We start from the raw sequence: 7,500 nt of genomic DNA on the forward strand, positions 1-7,500 counted from the left end.
GCCTGAGAAGGAGAACCATCAACGCAAGTAAAATTGCAGTTGTAGCAAATACCAGTGTCACGCAAATGGCACTTGTGTCAGTGGGACGTAAATGCACCCATTAAACTCTGAGAATGGTTGGCATTAGGAAGGGCACCCAGCTGTAGAAACCATGCCAAATCAGACTGGAGTCTGGTGCAGTCTTCCAGCCTTGCCAGCCCTGGCCAAACTGTGCAACTCATGCCAGCATGGACAATGGATGCTAAATGATGATGATACACACGATGGGCTTCTTTCAGTTTCCGTCAACCAAATTCACTGACAAGGCTTTGGACAGCCCAAGGTTATGGTAGAAGACACTTACCCAAGGTGCCACACAGAGGGATAGAAACTGGAACAGTGTGGTTGGGAAGCAAACTTCTTGCCACACAACCAAAAAGCCCGAAAAAGGACCACGAGGTATGTCATGGGTAGCATTGGGGAATTTCAGGGAGCATAGAATTTATGTTGGCGTGTGTGTACATTTGTCCTTTGCCACCTGACAACCGGTGTTGGTTTGTTTATGTTCCCATAACTTAACAGTTTGGAAAAAAGAAGCTGGGAGAATAAAGAATAAATCCCTTATGATAATATAATGAGCACTGGGCACGATTTGATCAACTAAAGGTAGTGCTCCGGTATGGCCACAATCCAATGACTGAAGCAAGTAGAAGAATACCAGAATCAGCAGAAATGAGAAAATTAAATCCATTCGTTATCGTGGATATTAAATTACATCCCTGAGGAGGAATAAAATATCAAGAATTTCGAAATGGTTCTGGTTTCGGTGCTTGCTGCGAGAGAAGAAGCATATTGGGGCTGCCGACACAGCAGGGGATGAAGCCTGGATCACGAAACAGCAGATGTTTGAGTGACAGGGTTCTAAAATAAACAAATAAGTAGATAAATGAGCTAAGGGAGGTAACTCAAATGGACATAGGCATGAATTTGGATAAGTTGGAAGAATTATGTACTGAACGCTGTATGCAAAAGAAGAATAATGCTGCTGCCCCTACTTGGAGGAGGAGGATGAGGAGGAGGAGAAGAAGAGGAAGAGGAAGAGATTTTTCTTTCTTTTACTTGTTTCAGTCATTTGACTGTGGCCAGGCTGGAGCACCGCCTTTAATCGAGCAACTCGACTCCGGGACTTATTCTTTTGTAAGCCCAGAACTTATTTTATTGGTCTCTTTTGCCGAACTGCTAGGTAACAGGGACATAAACACACCAGCATTGGTTGTCAAGCAATGCTAGGGGGACAAACACACACACGCATATATATATATATATATATATATATATATATATATAATATATATATATACACATATATACGACAGGCTTCTTTCAGTTTTCATCTACCAAATCCACTCACAAGGCTTTGGTCGGCCTGAGGCTATAGTAGAAGACACTTGTCCAAGGTGCCACGCAGTGGGACTGAACCCAGAACCATATGGTTGGTAAACAAGCTACTTACCACACAGCCACTCGAGAAATTTATATTTATAGAGGGAATATGATAGGGGTCTGCCAGCAAGATGCTTGAGGGTCACAGCTAAGAAATACTGATCAAGAGTGACATAATCCCAAATCTTTTGACACCAACTCACCTGATTGTCCCGAGTTCTATTATCAGAAAACCTTCTGTCTTACAAGAAATTTTCTTCATAGTTTATATTAGAAGCTTTTGCTAATCTATGTTTGAAGCACCAGGCAAACCTTTTTATTACAGACCCAACTGAGACGGATCCTAGCCCTAACGATACAAATTCCCTCTTATAATTGCAACTCAATTTAAACTTTCTGTTCAACAGCAAGACACCTATATTTGTCCCCTTTAACCCTTTTGTTACTGTATTTATTTTGGAATGCTCTGTGTTTCTTTCAATTACTTTAAATATAACAAAGAATTTAGTAAAAAAACTTAATTATCATTAAGCTAGTGTTAGGAACATGAATTGTGACTAAGGTTTGGTGGAAGATTTTAATTCAGAACTTATGAAAAGAAGACATTTGTACTAAAGAGCCAGAGCCAGTTTCAGCCAGGCTGGTATCAAAAGGGTTAATTTACAGATTTTGTTTCACATAGTTGTTTGACTTGTTAGAAATAGCAGCCAAATCTTGTGCAAATTGAAGACACATTTGACTGACTGTCTTTAACCCTTTTGTTACCGTATTTCTGTTGAGATGCTCTGTGTTTCATTCAATTACTTTAAATATAACAAAGAATTTAGTAAAATAACTTGGTTATCATTAAGCTAGTGTTAGGAACATGAATTGTGACTAAGGTTTGGGGGAAGATTTTAATTCAGAACTTATGAAAACAAGACATTTGTACTAAAGAGCCAGAGCCAGTTTCAGCCAGGCTGGTATCAAAAGGGTTAATTTACAGATTTTGTTTCACATAGTTGTTTGACTTGTTAGAAATAGCAGCCAAATCTTGTGCAAATTGAAGACACATTTGACTGACTGTCTTTAACCCTTTTGTTACCGTATTTCTGTTGAGATGCTCTGTGTTTCATTCAATTACTTTAAATATAACAAAGAATTTAGTAAAATAACTTGGTTATCATTAAGCTAGTGTTAGGAACATGAATTGTGACTAAGGTTTGGGGGAAGATTTTAATTCAGAACTTATGAAAACCAAACATTTGTACTTAGGTTGAATTTAAGCTGCCTTTTTTTTCAATTTATTTCTAAAGTAATAAAGAATTTGGTAAAATAACTTTGGCATTATTAAGTGAATGTCTGGAACACAGACTAACATGGAATTTTTACGGAAGGTTCTAAGATAGTTCGGTGTTAAACAGGAAGATGGTTTCATGCAACCAGGAGTGGTTTCAGATGGTTTGCTATCAAAAGGGTTCAGACAACAGGGTCAGAGGTCAAAGGAACTGGAGATAATTTGGAAGCTATTTTTATCAAGTTGAGCAATCATACAGAAACTTCCTTGACGGCTTCTCAACAAACAAATACACACACACACATATATATAGTTTCGTTTTAGTCATTTGGCTGTGGCCATGCTGGAGCATCGCTTTTAGTCGAACAAATCACCCCCAGAACTTATTCTGTGTAAGCCTAGTACTTATTCTATCATTCTCTGTTGCCGAACTGCTAAGTTACACGTACCAACATCGGTTGTCAAGCAATGGTGGTAGGGACAAACAGACACACACACACACATATCATAAATATACATATATATATATATATATATATATATGACGGGCTTCTTTCAGTTTCCGTCTACTAAATCCACTCACAAGGCTTTGGTCGGCCCAAGGCTATGGTAGAAAACACTTTCCCAAGGTGCTACGCAGTGGGACTGAAACGGGAACTTTGTGGTTGGGAAACAAGCTGTTTACCTGCACCTATTCATTCTTCAAGAAAGGCATAAATATTTCAAAATCCAGGATTCTTTAAACCCTAATGAAAGACTTTGAAATATTCATGTCTTGCAGAATGAATGAACATATATATATATATATACACACACATACACATTTATGTGTATGTATATTTGTTCCATTTTGTATTTCTGCCTCTTCTCAAAACTCATCTTTATTTACCATTCCATTGACAGACCATATTTTGTTTTTCTCTTACAGTCTTTGTTTAAATTTTTCTGTCCACTCATCTCGACCCTCAGCAGCTTGGATTGCTGACACTGCAGAATTGAACGGTATTGTCAGAAGGTGTCAAAATGGTGACAATATTTGGTCAACAACTGATGAGAAACTGACCCGATCAGTATCCAGTCTATGCAACTTTTACATTTTTGTTTTTCTATAAATTCTTTGCTGTCCTTCAGTGCCACAGTTTCCATTGTATGTACACACACACACACACTCTAACTCAAAATTGGCTTCCACACAGTTTCCACCAACCAAATTCTACTCACAAGTGTTGGGCAATCCAAGCCAACAGAAACACAAAGTCAACCGTGGTTCTGTGCTGTATAACCAAACATGTAACCAGGTATTTCTGAAGCCAATAACTTAATCCCCCGACGAAGAGCTCCGCTCGAAACGTCATACCCTCCTTCTTCCCTTTTTCCTGAGCGCCTAATAATAATACTTTAATTGTTCCACGTGTTGTTGTCTTTTCTGTTTTCCCGTTTGGATTAACCATATATATATATATATATATATATACCGGAGTAAACACATAAATGTGAAACAAAGTGGAAAAAAGAGTGCTCAAATACCAGGGGTAGAGTAATATACTTAATTTAAAAGCAGCAGAAATTTTAACAAACTGTCTGACGAACGGGAACATGAAACTCCGAGTAACAGGTTTTGTTGAATTTCTGCTGCTTTTAAATAAAGTATATATATATATATATATATAAATAATATTCGTAGCCCTTTCAATATGGCTGTCCGTTCGAACGGACTTTGTTGCAATTTTTTAACCTCAAGAGAACATCTTGCGCTGATTAATGATGAAGTTACAACTACTGCGTTGATCTCTTTGAGACATTTTAGAATTGGCATTTTTGCTCATATATATATATATATTTCGTTTTGGGATTTGGTTTGCAAGATTCTTTATATGAGTTCGTATGTTGAAGCATATTCTGTGGTGTCTGGGGAGAGTCATTTTCTTTATGTGCCTTATAATGTAACAAACACACCGGTAAAATATTCACTTTTTTCTTACTTTTATTTTCCTAAAAAAATAGATAGTCAAGATTATTGGAAAGGGTGCAAGATGCAACGAAAATTTTAGGAAAATAAAAATAAGAAAAAAGTGGAAATTTTACCGGTGAGTGTGTTACATTATAAGGGACAAAAAGAAAATGACTCTCTCCAGACACAACAGAATATATATATATATAAATAGATGAGTGTATTTTTACCTTGTTAACAATTAACACGGAAAAAAGAAATAAATAGTTACCAGGGTAGCAAAAATCTCACAAGTAAAGATGTTGTAACTCCTTGTTTATAAAGGTAGAAACTTCGTGTTTACCTGGAATATTTTGAATAATATATGAATAAATAAATGGAGTTTAACGCAGGTGTAATCAAATATTTTTACTTTCGACACATGTTTCGAAAATTCCACTGATACTATTCAAAAGAATAAATGGTATAAACAATGCAATCTTCTCCATTTGTTTATTCATATATATATATGTATGTAATATATATATATATACATATATATATATCATACATAGGTTTATTGTTGTGTGTGAATAAACAATAAGAGTCTCATGGAAACTTAAAAAGAAAGACAAAGTAAACAGGAAGCGGATTATCACAGCTTTGAGCCTCTTAAGATTGTAATCCATCTCCACTCCCAAAGTGGATTGCAAATGGTCCTCCGCAAAGTAACGAGGTATGTGGTCCCAGATCTTGAATTAGGCACAATTGCTTCTTATCTGCTCGTTAAAAAAATTAGAACAACACTTAATTAAATTATTACAACCAAGAAATCAAGCTAGACACTGAAGTTTTGAAAATAACCATTATTTATGGAACTTGGGTTAAATCTCGATCACCAACACATGTTGGTTGCTAAGCACAGGTTTCACCTAATCAAGTAGTTCAACATATATACAAAGGTGTTCCTGCTGTGACAATCACCTCAGAGTTTTTTCTGGGTCATGAATCATAAATCTTTGCTTTTCTAATCTTTGCTTTTCTTCTCATGAGTTTTTAGGCAATGAATCGGTAACATTTGTTACAGCATCAAATGGAATGCTCAACAGCATTTGCTTGCACTCACTGTGTTCTGAGTTCAATTTCCTGGTGAGGTTTTGTCCATCCAGAATTTCTCTAGAAATTCTCAAGGGTAGAGTCTTTTTTTTTTCGTTTATTGCTGGTGCCTGTGTCACATAAAAAGCCCTTGTGCTGGTGCCACATAAAAAGCACCCAGTACACTTTGTAAAGTGGTTGGCATTATTAGGAAGGGCATCCAGCCGTAGAAACCATGACACAAGAGATAATTGGATCCTGGCGCTACTCTTCAGCCTTGCCATCTCCTGTCAAACTGTCCAACCCATGCCAGGAAAATGGTCATTAGATGATGATGAGGATGATTTAGTCAGGTGGGCAGGGAATACCTATTTCTTTATTACCCACAAGGGGCTAAACACAGAGGGGACAAACAAGGACAGACATAGGTATTAAGTCGATTACATCGACCCCAGTGCGTAACTGGTACTTGATTTATCGACCCCCAAAAGGATGAAAGGCAAAGTCGACCTCGGCAGAATTCGAACTCACAACGTAACGCAGATGAAATATCGCTAAGCATTTCGCCCGGCATGCTAACATTTCTGCCAGCTCACCAGGGAATACCTGTGACCCTTTTACAGGGTCTATGAGATTGGTGGGAGAAAGGGAAGAAGAAAAGAAAGTATCCTTGCATTGGAAACCTAATCTGAGTGCTTGCAACTGAGTGGGCCTGATTGAAGGTACTTAGGGGTCAGGTGATGGGTTAAGTTGTAAGAAGAAAAGTTCAACACACTGCCTCACCTGCCCCAGGGGGGTAAAAGGGGGAGGGGGGTAAGCCGTGTCAATTTTTTAACAAACAGAACATTTTTACAATGACAGTCAAGCAAAACGATCCAAAGGAGATCATTGTAAACATACAAATATACACATATAAACATATGTAAGTATATATACATATATTCATATAAATACATACATATATAATACACACACACACATATATATAGATACATACATATATACATATGTATATACATACATATATACATAAATATACACATATACATACATATATATACATATATACATAAATATACGCATATACACACACACACACATATATATATATATACACACACATACATACACACATGCACACACACATATATATATATATATATTATATACATATGTATATACCTACATGCAAACATATATATATATACATACATATACACATATACATACATATATATATATACATATATATATACACATACATATATATATACATACATACACACATGCACACACACATACACACACACAAATGCTTGCATGTTATGGAGCTGCCTGAGGTAAATAAAAGATTACATTGAATATTAATAATCCAGTGACAATGGAAAGATTTACATCTCTAATAAAATTATGGCTTTATACACACATCAGAGTCTTTTTTTTTAATGTACATCACAGCTTTATATATACACAGCCTTAACTCTTTTAGTATCACCTTACCCCAAATAACCTGAATGAAATCAATTCATTCCTTTGTTCAACTGTTTTTCAGGTGGTACTGGCAACAGCCATGCTCAGATGGGGTTTTTTATGTGTCACCTGCAGAGGAGCCAGTCCAGCGGCACTGGCAACAGCCATGCTCAGAGGGGGTTTTTTATATGCCATCTGCAGAGGAGCCAGTCCAGCAGCACTAGCAACATCCATGCTCAGATGGGGTTTTTTATGTGCCACCTGCAGAGGAGCCAGTCCAGCGACACTGGCAACAGCCATGCTCAGA

Source organism: Octopus sinensis, linkage group LG18, assembly GCF_006345805.1.
Source record: "Octopus sinensis linkage group LG18, ASM634580v1, whole genome shotgun sequence".
Lineage (NCBI taxonomy): Eukaryota > Metazoa > Mollusca > Cephalopoda > Octopoda > Octopodidae > Octopus > Octopus sinensis.